Source organism: Giraffa tippelskirchi, chromosome 14 (assembly GCF_054371585.1).
Source record: "Giraffa tippelskirchi isolate mGirTip1 chromosome 14, T2T-mGirTip1v1.2.pri, whole genome shotgun sequence".
In the NCBI taxonomy this organism is placed as follows: domain Eukaryota; kingdom Metazoa; phylum Chordata; class Mammalia; order Artiodactyla; family Giraffidae; genus Giraffa; species Giraffa tippelskirchi.
This window is the reverse complement of record NC_137288.1, coordinates 48,251,512-48,267,754: the sequence shown is the minus strand read 5'-3', so window position 1 is coordinate 48,267,754 and position 16,243 is coordinate 48,251,512. Positions and strand designations below refer to the sequence as shown.

Sequence of the window (16,243 nt, the reverse complement as noted above, 5' to 3'; positions counted from 1 at the left end):
GACCCAAATATACATTCTGAACACAGGAATGAAAGTGAGGGGTACCTCCAGGGAAATGGCATGAGTTCCCATCCATTCTTTTCAATGACTCCATAGAAGTTACTTGTTCATTTTTTTTTAATGCAAGTAAATAGACTGATGACTAAACTGAGCGCTGAAAAATTGTTGCTTTCAAACTGTGGTGCTGGAGAAGATTCTTGGGAGTCCCTTGGACAGCCAGGTTATCAAACCAGTCAATCCTAAAGGAAATCAACCCTAAATATTCATTGGAAGGACTGATGCTGAAGCTGAAGCTTCAATACTTTGGCCAACTGATGCAAAGAGCCAGCTCATTGGAAAAGACCCTGATGCTGGGAAAGATTGAAGGCAGGAGTGGAAGGAGACAACAGAGGATGAGATGGTTGGATGGCATTACCAATTCAATGGACATGAGTTTGAGAAAACTCTGGGAGACAGTGAAGGACAGGGAAACTGGTGTCCTGCAGTCCATGGGATAGCAAAGAGTTGGACATGACTGAGAAACTGAACAACAACAAAAGACTGATGACAGCATGCTCTATGAGCCCACAGAAACTGACATCAGAAATAGTTTACAAGTGGGAGATGGGATCAAAATGATGCTAGGCTCCTATCTGCTCATGAACACATCAAAACTACAACTAGTGCTTGCTTTGGCAGCACATATAGTAAAATTGAAATGATACAGAGAAAATTAGCATGGCCCCTGCACAAGGATGACATACAAATTCCTGAAGCATTTCAGATTTTTTAACAGCCTCTTCAATAAATGATGCTGGGGAAACTGGTCAGCTACATGTAAGAGAATGAAACTAGAACACTTCCTAACACCATACAAAGACAAATTCAAAATGGATTAAAGACCTAAATGTAAGACCAGAAACTAGAAAACTCTTTGAGGAAAACAAAGCAGAACACTTGATGACATAAATCAAAGCAAGATCCTCTATGACCCACCTCCTAGAGTAATGGAAATAAAAACAAAAATAAACAAGTGGGACCTGATTAAACTTAAAAGCTTTTGCACAGCAAAGGAAACTATAAGCAAGGTGAAAAGACAACCCTCAGAATAGGAGAAGATAATAGCAAATGAAACAACTGACAAAGGATTAATTTCCAAAATACACAAGTAGCTCATACAACTCAGTACCAGAAAAACAACCAATCAAAAAGTGGAGAAAAGACCTAAACAGACATTTCTCCAAAGAAGACATACAGATGGCTAACAAACACATGAAAAGATGCTCAACATCACTCATTATTAGAGAAATGCAAATCAAAATTACAATAAGATATCACCTCACACCAGTCAGAATGGCCACCATCAAAAAGCCTACAAACAATAAATGCTGGAGAGAGTGTGGAGAAAAGGGAATGCTCTTGCACTGTTGGTGGGAATGTAAATTGATACAGCCATTATGGAACACGGCATGGAAATTCCTTAAAAAACTGGGAATAAAATCACCATATGACCCAGAAATCCCACTCCTAGTCATATACTCTGAGGAAACCAAAATTGAAAATGACACAGGTATCCCATTGTTCACTGCAGCACTATTTACAATAGCTAGAACATGCAAGCAACCTAGATGTCCATTGACAGATGAATGGATAAAGAAATTGTGGTCCATATACATAACAGAATATTACTCAGCCATAAAAAGGAATGCATTTGAGTCAGTTCTAATGAGGTGGATGAACCTACTAGAGCCTATTATACAGAGTGAAGTAAGTCAGAAAGAGAAAGATAAATATCGTATTCTAACGCACATATACGTAATCTAGAAAAATGGTACTGAAGAGTTTATTTGCAGGGCAGCTATGGAGAAACAGACATAGAGAGTAGATTTATGGACATGGGGAGAGGGGAGGAGAGGGTGAGATATATGGAGAGAGTAACATGGAAACTTACATTACCATATGTAAAATAGATAGACATCGGGAATTTGCTGTATGGCTCAGGAAACTCAAACAGGGGCTCTGTATCAACCTAGAGGGGTGGGATGGGGAGGGAGATGGGAGGGAGGTTCAAAAGGGAGGAGATATATGTATACCCATGGCTGATTCATGTTGAGGTTTGACAGAAAATAGCAAAATTCTGTGAAGCAATTATCCTTCAATTAAAAAGTAAATTAATTAAAAAAAAAACTACACATAGAATGTCTCTCACTAAACTCAACCTGGGGACTAGCAGCACAACCAATGCTATAAAGGAAGATCCACACATTGAGTTTGGTAGGACAGGAGGAGAAGTGATGTGGTCGGGACCCACACCCCTAGTGGGGGCCACAGATGAGGGGGAGTGGAATAGCACAGGCTCGGGGTTCTCCCCCTGCAGAGCGAGGGGCTCAGCCACATATTAGACATTACATCAGCAGAAAGACGAGCCCCTTTAGCAGGTGTGAAAACCAGTGGGGCTTACCAGAGGACTGTTAGAAACTGAGGCTCTGCTCTTAAACAGCACACACACTTTCGTGTTTACGCCAAGTCACAGAGAGAGCAGACTGAAGACCGCCCGGGGTTCTTGTTGACGTGCCAGGACCACCCTAGGGCAACCCCCAGCCTGTCCCAGACTCCCACTCCAGCCCCTCTTGCTCTAGCACTGCTCCTCACTAAGGCAGAGGCAGCTGTAGTGTGACACCACCTTGCCATCCCTGAGGCAGCCTCTAACTAATGCACACACATCAGGGGAAAAGTGAAAGCAGCACAGAAGTGCAGCCCCAAACCCTTAAGCCCTAGTCACACCCCAAACCATGGCTTCCCTTGCGGCTCAGCTGGTAAAGAACCTGCCTGCAATGTGGGAGGCCTGGGTTTGATCCCTGGGTTGGGAAGATCCCCTGGAGAAGGGAAAGGCTACCCGCTCCAGTATTCGGGCCTAGAGAATTCCATGAACATGACTAAGAGCCTTTCACTTTCACACCCCAAACCAAGGCTGAGAATTCCATCACACAACCAACTAGCTGAGGTCTCCTACTCAGGCCCTCCAGCCCCAACCCTGCCCCCCATAGGCAGTGACAACCATTGAGCACAGGGGAAGCCCCTATTTACACCAGGCTCTGGCTCTAGCCCCACCAACGCCAGCTCTGCTTTCCACCGATGCAGTGATGGCCAGCACGCACCAGGGAAAGATATGGCTCATGCTTACCTTTGACGCAACTCCAAAGGCACAGGACACAGGCAGAGTTGACAAGGACACACCTTCAAGCCAGGATAGGCAACTGTTTCACCTAACTTCATAGAAAGAGAGAGAAAGTTAAACAAAATGAGAAGAAAAAAGACTATGTTTCAAACAAAGATCAAGAAAAAAAAAAATCCTGAAAAAAAGCCTTAATGAAAGCGAAATAAATAATTTACCAGATAAAGAGTTCAAAGCAATAGTAATGAGAAAGCTAACTGAACTGGGGGAAAGAAACAAGTTAATATCTCTGATGAATATAGATGCAAACATTCTCAGCACAATATTGGCAAACCAAACTCAACACTATACAGAAAGGATCATACACTCTGATCAAGTGGGATTTATTCAAGAGATGCAAGGATGGTTCAAAATCTGCAAACCAAACAATGTGATAAAGGGAGGAAAAAATACAATCATCTCAATAGACACGAAAAAAGGCATTTGACAAATTTCAACATCCATTAGTGATAAAAAAAAAACTCTCATTAAAGATGATATATAGGAAAATAGGGATAGCGCACGGTGGCAGAAATAGTAATTTAAAGATTGGATTCCGAATTCAAACTTAATCTCACTGAGCTGAAACATAATTAGAATATAAGCTATGTCATAGCAACAACTCTATCAATTGAAGCAATTCATGAATTTTACTGCATAACATTTCCACATATGCTTTCTCTTTTCTATATATTTGATACACTCTCTTCTCTTCTCTTCTCTCAAAATCAATGACATCATTTTAAATAATCTTAAGATTACAGGTACTGAAATCTTTTAATTTTCTATGTTGGTATTTTCTGTTTAAATCACCTCCTCCTTGCATCATTGGTGAGGGAAGTTACTTACCCTAGGGTTACGCAGGTGGCCATAAGACATCCAACTCTAGACAGATGATATCGGCAACAGTTATTTGTCATGTAAAGGCGTAGTCCAGAGGAGTAGGATGCTACGCAGGGCCATAGGGCAGTTTTCCTTAAGAACAGGATAGAATGGACAAGCCGGGCTATGGAAGGCAGATTTTGTAATATGGAGAGGGAAGGGAACCGCAAGTTTCCTACAAAATGATGCAATTTGTTTGTTTGAATAATTTGTGGGCTGACAGGGAAATGAAACCCACCACTCAGAGAGATAAGCAGGAACCGCACTTGGTTTCTTTGATACGGAGGGTGGTTTGGCTGGAAGGTTTCATCTGCAGAAGCAAAGTAGGGAGGAGAACTTGGATTGGACAATGCAAGTCTCTTCCAACTTCCCGCAGATGTCAAGGCAACACATAATAGTTATTTTAGGTCTGATACCACACTTAAATATATAGTTGTAACTAAAGAACACAAATTCTACAAGTTCACCAGGCATAAGTTTACTCACTATCACTTGTGAAATTTCTTATATATTCACTCTCTTGAGGGAAAACTACATCCTCTGATCAATTGTACCTACAGCAATAGGGGAATTATTGGTCCCTTACATCCCCGACAGAGACTCAGTCTTATCACTGTCCCTCTGTACCCAAGAAAGCAGCTACTATTTTGTTAACTCAGCATGTCAACCTTGTCTTGTAGCTAAAGATGACTCTTATTCTGTAGGTGTAGTTTGTTTACAACATGAACAAAGGTATACACATGGCTTCAATTCAGCTCTGGGGATGTTCCAAATGGAACATCATCAGCTACCATTTCATTCTTATTGCAAGATTTCGAAGCACTTAAGTCTCATGCTTCTTGAAACTTATTCTCGGAAATAGTTTGCCCTCTGATACAAGGGAATTTATGCTTGTGAACTGTGGTGTTGGAGAAGACTCTTGAGAGTCCCTTGGACTGCAACGAGATCAAACCAGTCAATCCTAAAGGAGATCAGTTCCTGGGTGTTCATTGGAAAGACTGATGCTGAAGCTGAAGCTTCAATACTTTGACCAGCTGATGAGAAGAACTAACTCACTGGAAAAGACCCTGATGCTGGGAAAGATTGAAGGCAGGAGGAGAAGGGGACAACAGAGGATGAGATGGTTGGATAGCATCACCAACTCAATGGACATGAATTTGAGCAGGCTCCAGGAGTTGGTGATGGACAGGGAAGATTGGCGTGCTACAGTCCATGGGGTCACAAAGAGTTGGACATGAATGAGCAACTGAACTGACTGACAAGGAAAGCAAGAACCAACACTACCTCTGCGATGACTGTGTTGGGAGGACGCTTGAAATTCCACAAGGCACACTGAACAGATAAGAGTAATTTATCCATAACCACAAATAAGTGCTTTGAATATGACTGAAAGGTTTAGTTTCTTTATCCAGATTAAATATGCCCCCAAAATGTTACTCACATTGTTCTTTTTCATGATACAAAAGTAAATAATCCCTCCCAAATGATCACAAATTTTTAATTTTTAAAAAACCTGAATTGATGAGATTTCACTCTATTTTGAAACGTTTTTTAAATCCTATAAAAAGGGCCTGATTAATAAATGTCCCATCGCCTAAGGGAATTCAACATGGAATCTTTCTCAAGTATTGTTAATAACAGAAACAAAGCTACATTTCTTTACTCAAAATGTAGCTTTATATAGAGGGACTATCGAGGGACACAAGATTTTAGAAGATTACGAACATATGAAACCTCATCCCTTCTCACTTTAAATACCAAAATGCCAGAATTATTCAACTCTAGGAATGCTGTCAAAAGTCAGAATCTTCAAATCAATGAGCTGGACGCCTGTTAAGGAGTATGGGGAAGGAAATGAACACAAGAGGAACTATAATCAGGAGTCAGCTGGCTGAACACATCTAATATCAGCTTTCAGGGTCAGAGCTACAAAGATTATTTACAGCAAGGTGTACCTGCTCTACAAGCAAAAGCCTGTGATAGTTTTCTGACCTCCCAGGTTGGGTCATGCCAACAAACCAAAACAGATCTTAGTCTCCATTCCCTTAAAAAATGAATTTCTAAGCATTTGTGCTTCATCTGTGCTTCTCGACTTTCTTCCCTCCTGAAATTCCATTTGTTAAAGTCTGAAAGGCAATCTAATGGTGTATAACTTTTGATTTATGGTTTTCCCCTCCTTCTGTGACACACAACTAGTACTTCTCATTTATTTCTACCACAAAATAAATCATATGGAATTCCAAGAGAACTCTATCCACTGTTGGTCATTTTTAAAATCTCTGATTGGTTGCTACTGAGAAGTAAGACAAAACATCTAAAGACAATCAAGTCTTGTAAGGATGAGAAACAATTGAATAGCAAACTCATGGGCCAGTAAGTCAAATGATTTCTATAACTAGGCAAAATTGGCATAGAAAAGTTTGTTTCAGGTAGCCTTGGTCCTTTCTTGTCTTCTCCTCTTTACAGCACTTTTCTTTTATCACCTCCTCTACGCCTGACTCCCCGGCCATCATTTTCCATAAAATGGGGTAATTTTCATAAGAATACCTAGCGTGTGGTCAGATTATAACACTCAATAACTTTCCTCTTTGCTTTGCCGTGTACACACGTATAAGATGAAATCTAATAAATTTATGTATATCAAGGTATCAATGACTTAAAACTTCCGCCTTTGTAGCTGATGTGTTCTGTTGTAAGTCTGCCATGTACCTCTTCTCCCTCGTACACCAGTTAAATGTCTACTGACTTCAAAAAATTTCCCTGGCTCTTTTTCATATGTTCTTGGTAGGGCTACCAACCATAGCACATCATCCTTGCTAGGCACTAGGGTGGGCCAGTGGCCTATGGTAAGTTGACTGGATTCTGCCTCCCCGATATCAATCTAGAGCAGAGATTCTGAAGGGCAGAAAATCAATTGGCACCAAATTACTCATTGCTTGAAGCCAGAGAGAAATTCCACAGTTCCTGCATTTGACAACATAAACTGTCCTAGCTCTCTGCCCTTTCTGAGCAAGGGTTGTTCACCTGTCTTCTATTCACTTCAGTTTCCTCACAATATCATGTCTTTTGCTTCAGTTTCCAAGCATACGCCCAAAGACACTTTAACTAACGCACCCTTCCACAGATGAGGAAGTAGAGAAGAGCTTGCCTTTCTCAAGAAAAATCTAAAAGTCAAGATAATCATTCATCGTCAAGGATCAGAAAGAGATAAAAGTGGACAGAAATTTGGGCTGAGGAGTGAAGTTCACAGTCCTTGACTGACACTGCATCCCTAACTTTTTGTGTTTATATGCGAAATGCATTAAAAATTTGCAAAGATTCTACAATGTATGTAACTCTGTAGTCCTCAAACCGTTCCTTTCATTTATGGGCTGTGCATTTCCCCTAGGGCCTCAGAGTCTCTGCTGAGTCTTCTGCTTCCAGTCGGTGGGCTAATGAGGCAAAGAAAGAGGAGGTGAAGGATCACATATGATGAAGAGACAATCCTGTGAGTGGCAAACACCGTTTTCACACACATTCTGCTTGAAAGAATTAGTTACATGGTCCTACCTATGTGCACCCAGATTGGGAAGGTAGCTGAGATGTGTGTTCAGGAGGAAAAAGAAGTTTATGAGTTTGAAGCTAGCTATCTGCCACCACTTCACCCATTCATAGTCTAGCAATATGATACAAGCATTGTGCTTATAAAAACTATAGTTTGTGGTTAAACAATACTTCAGTTCTTATTTAAAAATTTTTCATCAACAGGTAAAATATAAAATTTCTATAGCAGAGAATTTTAGAAGTTGCCTAGTTTCCTGTTGCTCCTCATTCTTCTCTCCACGCATATAGCCTTTTGGTTATTGTCTCTATGATTCAGCCACCATATTCATGGCCTTACTTGGAGAAAAGAATAAGCTGTTTCCTATGCATTGCCCAGGTGGACAGATATGATAAGTAAAAATAAGTAAAGGGGTAAGTATATATGTGTTATCTCAACAAGTTCCTGTAAAGGTTCCCTTTGGCCATCAGTATCTATAACCTATCTCTGTGACTCTGGAATAAGACCTTAGAAAAAAATCTTCAGTCCATGTCCACGCACATGTCCATAGCAGAGAGCAATCAAAGAATTGCTTAAAACTTGGTTTCATTCATTCTTCTTAAATAAAATAAAACATTCTCTGTGTATGTGTCTATCTCTCCCTGTGTGTCTCTCTGTAGGTGGATAGATAGATAGATAGATAGATTATATAGATGGATGGAATCTCTCTCTGTCTTGGATTAAGAATAAGTAAAAATCAAATTTCTGGTTTGAACGGTTAACTGAGCAGATAGCAAAAAACTGGTTATGAATTTAAGCCACTATGTTTTGGGATGAATTGTCATACAGAAAAAACTAAGTGAGAGCTCTTTTCATCTGTATGCACATACAGATGAAATCATTTATGTAAGTTTTACAAACTCATGAAATAATGCTAAATATTATGATGCATAAGAACTTTTATGGCAGAATTATACAACACAGATAAAGACGTATAAGTGAAGTTCAAGATCGTGGTTTGCACTAAAATGAAAGGAGGGGAATACAGGAAGGAAGGGGTAAACGGGCAATTTTAAGTTTACCTACAGAGGTTTCTTTTTTTCTCTAAAACATAAAAGAACTTTCCAGAAGAAAACAAAGGATAAAATCTTCATGATGCTAAGATAGGCAAAAATTTCACAGACAGGACACAAAACTTACAGGCCATAAAGAGTTAAATTGGACTTCCAAGTTTAAACTATCTGCTGTTTGTAAAACATTACCAAGATAAAGGAAAATAGGGGAAAAAAATATTTACAACGCATATTTCTAACAAAAGACTTGGATCCAGAATGTATGTCTTCCAAATTATGACAAATAATCCTGCTTTTAACGGGCAAATGGATGATGAAAAACTGTATGATAAAATGCTCAGCATCATTAGTCATCAGGAAAATGGAAATTAAAGCCACAACAAAATAGCTCCAACCATGAGAAATACCTAAAATTAAAAATACTGAAAATAACAAGTACTACATGAGCATATAGAGCAACTGGAATTCTAATACGTGGCTGGTGAGAAAGTGAATTGGTACCACCACTTTGTATAAATGCATGACAGCCCCTTTTAAAGTTGACCACTTATCATACATCTCAGAAATTCTCCTTTACCATCTGAGCCGCCAGGGAAAATGTGGCTCCCTCAAAAAACAAACAAACACATGTCTACACAAATATTTGTAAATGAATGTCCATACACATATAGCCTTACTTATAATAGTCAAAACCTGAAAACAAATACCCATGAACAGAGGGATGGATAAATAAATTGTAAAACATCCATACAACTGAATACTACTTAAAAATAAAAAGATGTGATTAACTGATAAATGCAACAATGTGGATGAATCTCAAAAACATGCTGAACAAAGGAAGTCAGATACAAGCAAGTCATAATGTATGATTTAATCTAGCTAAAATTCTAGAATACAAATAAACAGATTAGAAAACTGGAGTGGGAGATGAAAGGTTGTTGCTGGACCACAAGACAGCCGGGATTCTTGGCCTCCGGAGAAGAATTCAATCCGGAGCCAGAGACGAGGCTTGATCGCTCAGAGCTTTTGTGCGATAGAGTTTATTAAAGTATAAAAGGGATAGAGAAAGCTTCTGACATAGGCATCAGAAGGAGGCAGAAAGGATATCCCCTTTCTAGTGTTAGCAATGGAATTATATATTCTCTAATTAATTACTACACTGAATCAAAAGAATGTCTGGAGGTTGAAAAAGACCTCACCAGACCCACTCCCATAATTTACATTTTAGGAGAACAGGATTAGCATTTGACAATAGAAAGATCCTCCAGACCCACTCCCATAATATACATTCTAAAATATCAGGATTAGTCAGAAGGTTTTCAGGAAGAAGAAACTGTCCTCCAGCTGGATACATTGTTGTGGTATAATCCCTAGTACAGAGTTTAAACTGAGTTGTGTAATTGACTAAGACTAAGGAATGCAAAGGAAAAAAGAAAAAAATGAAGTCTGTCCTTTTCTCCTCCTTGAGAATTCCAGACCCCTCTCTCCTTGGAGACCCCTAGACTTCTAATCAACCTGCCTAGGAGATGACTCTGTCAGGAATTTTGACCAAGAAAGTGCAGAGGAAACTTTTGGAGGTAATGGACACGCACTTTTTCTTGACTATGTGGTGGTTACACAGATATATACCTTTACCAAAATTCATCAAACTAGATGATCAGAGTAGGTGCATTTTATTATGTATAAATCATACCTCAATAAAGTTGTGTTTTAATTTGAAAGTCGCTCAGCCATGTCCACCTCTTTGCAACCCCATGGACTGTAGCCTCTGTCCAAGGGATTCTCCAGCCCAGAATATTGGAGGGGTTGCCACTCCCTTCTCCAGGAGATCTTTCCAACCCTGAGATTGAACTTGCAACTCCTGCTTTGCAAGAGGATTCTTTACCATCTGAGCCACCAGGGAAAATGTGAAAAATATCAATACTTAATGCTGAATTTTGAGTGCTGTATCATTTAGGGTCCTAACAAGAAGCATGGTAACATAATCTGGGATTTGAAGAAACTTTAAGGAAGGGAATGTTAAAAGACGTATGGGCAGAAATAAGGAAGCCAAGCGGTGTATTGAAGAATTCAGAGACTTGCAACAACAGGCCAAGGCAGGGAGAAGAATCTGAGTTATCTGAATCCAAATGAGCATTACAAGTACCAAACACAACCTCTCCCATACTCTCGGACACAGGAAAGAGGTAAGAAAGAACACAGACATTTGGATTTCTTAACACTGTTGGAGAAGAGGTACTAGGTAGCAGTGGCCAGAGATGAGACTAAATAGGTTTTTTTTTTAAGAGGGAAGAAGGCGGGTATGAATCTGTAGGGCTTTATAAGCCAAAATAAGGAGTTTGGTCTTTAACCTGAATTCACTTAAGAGTTTCATGTTTAAAAAAATGCATGAAGATAATTCCATTTTTAAAGATTGCTCTGATTTTTCTTTCTTAGATTCTAAAAATGGAATTGCTACTAGACAGGAATTTTTTCTTACTATTCTTGATTTATAAAGACTATATATTGTAGCATGATTAATAATAGCAGTAAAGTTGTTATTATATATAAAGTTCTAGTGAAATATCTTCTAGTTGTTTCAACTGTTTTCTCCAGCTTAGTCTTTGTTTTTTAATTTGATTAAAACTACTGAGTATTTATTTTCATAATTTAATTTGCTTCCCATTTAGAGATATTGTTTTCAGAAACATTTTCTTCTTCATTGACTTTTTAAAATATCACCCTTTAATTCATCTGAAATTAACTTTAGACTGTCATAAAATATGACAGCTATGATTATGACTGTGTAGCAAAGAAGACTTAGCAGTTGCTACTGTGTCTTGTACATAATGGGCTTCAATGGTGATATAAGTATTTGTCAGAGCCAATGATTATAACAATTTGCCCATGTACTTTCATGTTGTAGGCATCACTTTTATCATTAATTACACTGGAGTATTCATAGCCCAGTGTTACAATAACAAGATGCAGTCATTTTTCATTAATTTTTTAAATTCTCTAATCTATTAATCATGATCAACCATCTAAAGTTAACTTTTAAGATAATGAGCTACTTTAAAATTTTAATTGATTCATGAGTCATCTGTGAATTTTTAAGGGCAATGAGTGAGTTTTATTGCCCTCACTAAATAAATACTAAGAAGAAACATGCTCTTCAGAATGTGTCTCCTCATTTACCTGGAAAGGAACACCTTGGCAAATTATTTAACCAATGCCAATGTCCAATCCCATGTTTTCACGGCTCAGAATCTTTTGTTCAAGAACATGGGAAAATAGGGACTTCCCTGGTGGTGTAGTGGCTAAGACTGTGCCCCCAGTAAAGAACACAGGAAAATAACCCCAGTGGAGACATTTGTGGCAAAATGACAGAGAGAAACTGTTTCTCCAGGACACCTCTGCTCTTCATTATTTAGCAGTAACAAACATGAACACGAGCCAGAAAAGTGCCTGGAACCAAATTTAGACTGGATGAAAAAAATAAACATTTCTTGGCATCATCAGTAGCTATATCTTAATTCTCATCCAACTCACCATATCTCTAGACCATAAAGTTTCTGCCTAGCATAATGGGGAGCCCCTCCATTCCAGCTAACACAGCAAAGCCATACAGGAAAGAGGAGACCAGAGTGTCTGGGAGTAGATGGGTTTACAGGGACGAAGCCACAATCACTGGGCGAGAAGCAGCTTTGGAAAAGCAAATCTCGAATGTCCGTCCTTTTAGAATAAACACTCAGATGTAGGTTATCTCTAAGAACTTGGGGACTACGGTATTGAAAAAAAGAAAGGAACGATTCTGGGCTATTAAACCAGTGAATGACCAGAATCAGGCAGAGACAGCACTTGAACATGTCTCCAGAAAGCTCAAATGCAACAGTCCAGATGTGCAGGCACCTCCAGCATCTGCCGTGTATGTGGGCAGGCGGACAGGCAAGAACAGGGGGTGATCCTCAGCAGCATCTCAACATCCCTTATAAGGATGTGGGAAATGTTTCTGCAGGCAGAGAAGAAGCCCAGTGGATACCAACCTTTGATGCTCCTCAACACCATCCCCAAACACAACTCATTGCCATCACATCTGCTGTTATTAGAAGCAGCCATTCCCAAGAGGGTGTGTTTCCTGCCCCTCTCTACAGACAACATTGCAGAATATTGCTGTAGCCGTTTCTAAAAACCATGTTAAAACACTTATTCAATGTATATATTTCAGCTTTGGCTGGATAATACATTCAACATAGTGCAAAAAGTAAACAATACCAAAGGCTATACAATGAAAAGTAAGTCTTCCTCCATTGCCAATCCCCAAGTTCCCTCCCCAGCATTGCTGCAATTACCTATTTCATGAGCATCCATCTGGGGATATTCTAACATAACATCAAAAATTATAGATATAAACTTTTCTTTAAACAAATAGTAGTATTTGTACAGATAAATTGAAGAGCTTTCTCATTTTGCTCTCAGCTGGCTAGGATTCCATTGTATGGCTCTGCCACAGTATATATCAGTTAAGTGTGTTAGTCACTCAGTCCTGTCTGACTCTTTGCGACCCTATGGACTGTAGCCTGCCAGGCTCCTCTGTCCATGGGATTTTCCAGGCAAAAATACTGGAGGGGGTTGCCATTTCCTCCTCCAGTGGATATTCCTGATTCAGGGATTGAACCTGGGTCTCCCACATTACAGGCAGATTCTTTACTGTCTGAGCCACCAGGGAAGCCCTATGTAACCAGTTCCTATCCAACTTATACTTCCAATCTACGGCTCTCACAGACGAGGCTACAGTGGGTATCTGTGTGGATTCATCATTTGGTAACTGTGTGAGTAAATATGTAGGACAGAATTTCAGGGTTAAATGACTATACTTGTAATTTTTGTCACAGATCATTTGGAGGGCAACCAATAGCTGAGTATAGCTATTAATACTTGCATATCTTTTAGCTAGATCTCCTGGCTTCAGGAGGCTTCTACTTCTGCCACTTACTTTCATCACAACTAAGCAAATTAGTTCTTTCTAGATCTGTTTCACCAACTGCAAACAGGAATAAGAATTGTACTTGCTCTACAGGATCATTGTGAGGAACTGGTTAATTAACATATATAAAACTCAGGACAGTACCTGACACAAGATAAGCACTCAAAAAAATGGTAATTCTTATTTTTGTTCTATCATTAACTCATATCACATAAAATACAAGTTTGCTTTATAGAATTTTTTCATCTTTGCTAATCTAAGAGCATTTTCACCTAAATTACTATGGTTTTAATTTATCTTTATTTTCATATTGTAAATACTTAAGTATGCTTTCATAAGTTTGAGTCGTCTGTAATTTCTTTATGTGAACTATCTTCTTATGACTTTTGCTCTTATTTTTATTGTATTATTATTGCTTTATTAATGAATAAAAGTCTCTACATTTTAAGGAAATTAGCTTTTGCTTATGATATGTTATTAAATTTTTCTAAATTTGTTATATTTATTTTACTTATGGTTATTTTTGCCATGGAAGTGTTATTTTCATTCAAATTTCTGGAAAAGTTCTTGAATGGCTTCTAATTTTATATGATATTTACAAATGCTTTTTTATTTCAAAAATATTTAATTTTAGCTATGTTTTAGCATAATACTTGTATGATAAATTTTTTACATTAAAATCTTTGCTCCATATGAAATTAGGATGGGAACCAATTTTTTTTTTCCAGATGGCCATGCAGTTGTCTCGGCACCATTTGTTGAATAATTCATCTTTTGCCCCTGATTTTTCAATACCACCTTTAACACACACCAAATTCACAAATATATTGAGCCCATATCTGGACATCTTACTGTTTTATTGAACTACACATTACTTATACAAGTGCCAGTACCAGCCTTTAAATTATCATATAGCTATAATACATTCAATATCCTGTAGGACTAACTATCCTGTGAGTACATTCAAAAAGCAATAATTTTTATTTGTTTCTTTAGAAATTCCCTAAAATTTAATGTTTATTTTAACATAAGAAAGATAGAACAGTTTTTGTAGTTCATATAAACATCTCTTAGTGTAGTTATTAAGGAGAATTTTAAACACAGATTTAATGGGAGAGACTAAACATCATAATAATATTTATGATGATAAGCATCATAATGATATTTATCTAAGAAGAGAAAATACTTTTCTATTTGAGTGTTCTTAGATAACTCAATAGTATTCTAAATTCTCATTCACATAGATACTTTACAGTTCTTAAATTTATTGCTAGGTATTCAATCTCTTTGTGGCTGTGATTAACAGGTGCTTTCCTTCAATTATACTTTTCTATTATGTTTTAGTTTGTATATAGGAAGACAGCTTTTTTCTTAATATACTAACCACTTCACTGAAATTTCTTATTGCTATAATAGATTTTTCAGGTAAATCACTTAGATTTTTAATCCTTACAACCATATTACTTGCCAATATTTTGTCTTCTCTGTTATAACTTTTACATTTATTTATTTTCTTTAATTTTATTGCATTAGCTATACTTCATTCAAGAATGATATCATAATGAACATTTTCTTTTGTTCCTGAATGTAAAGAAATGGTTTCTAGATGTTCTAGATGCTGCTCTTTTTAAAATATGGAACAAAATTACATTTTTATTATGTTAAGAATATTTTGTTAGTATATTGCGTTGTATTATCAAGAGTTTCTTATCAAGAATGGAAGATGAATTATATCAAATGCTTCTTTATCAATAAAGAGATGATTACATGTTTTCTCCTTTTATTTATTAATTTGGTGATTTATAGTATTACCTATCTTGATATTGAGTTATTCTTACACTCAATAGTCCTTAACTCAACAGCAATCTTTACTGGCTCTGGGATTCTAATCTCTCATTTTTGTTCTATTCTTGAGGGGTTTTGTCAGGATATTGACTAGGGGAAAAACTCCCCAAATTCTATAATGTATTAAAAAATACTAGTGCCCTAATAAGGACCTACTGTAGAGTACAGGGAACTCTACTCAATACTCTGTAATGGCCTATATGGGAATAGAATCTTTTAAAAAGTGGATATATATATACACACACAGATATAATACCTATAACTGATTCACTTTGCCATACAGCAGAAACTAATGCAATACTGTAAATCAACTATATTCCAATAAAAACTTTTAAAAATAAAACTGTAAAAACTAGGAGGGGGTGAAGAGTACACTTTATTCTTAAGTTATTATTTTTTCCAAATTGAATACATATAAGTAAAAGTTATGTCCCTTAAGAAAATTAAGACAAACCCTCCAAGTAGCAATGGAGGAGGAATGTCTATGGGAGGAAGAATCATTGTGAATCTCCGTGTACTCAGATTCACCTTACTCTGGAAATTTCCCAACAATCCCCTTTGCCAGCAATGCTTCACCAGGAAAGATGTTATTTTCTTTTCCAAAGCTCTGCCCAGATGATTATATAAGAATGTTAGGGCTTTTTTTTTCAATTTCCTAATCATGAATGTAATAAAGCAGAATTAGCCAAATAAATTTTTAATAAGAATTGAAGATTAACAAAAGGAAAATAAAGTTAGTGAGTTACACACACCTAGATATCCTG

At 37.6% G+C, this 16,243-nt stretch overlaps 1 long non-coding RNA gene and 1 other non-coding gene across 2 annotated transcripts in view; both read left to right on the top strand.

The window, feature by feature from the left end:
• The window catches only part of LOC145534432 (uncharacterized), a 32,106-nt gene extending 22,661 nt beyond the window's left edge, over positions 1-9,445 (top strand). Inside the window, exon 4 of the long non-coding RNA XR_014074584.1 lies at positions 7,464-9,445. This is a non-coding gene — a long non-coding RNA (uncharacterized LOC145534432). The remainder of the gene's footprint in view (positions 1-7,463) is intronic.
• LOC145534999 (U6 spliceosomal RNA) lies at positions 663-769 on the top strand. The gene has a single exon (XR_014075166.1). It is a non-coding gene; the product is annotated as a U6 spliceosomal RNA (small nuclear RNA).
• Positions 9,446-16,243: the final 6,798 nt, after the last annotated feature.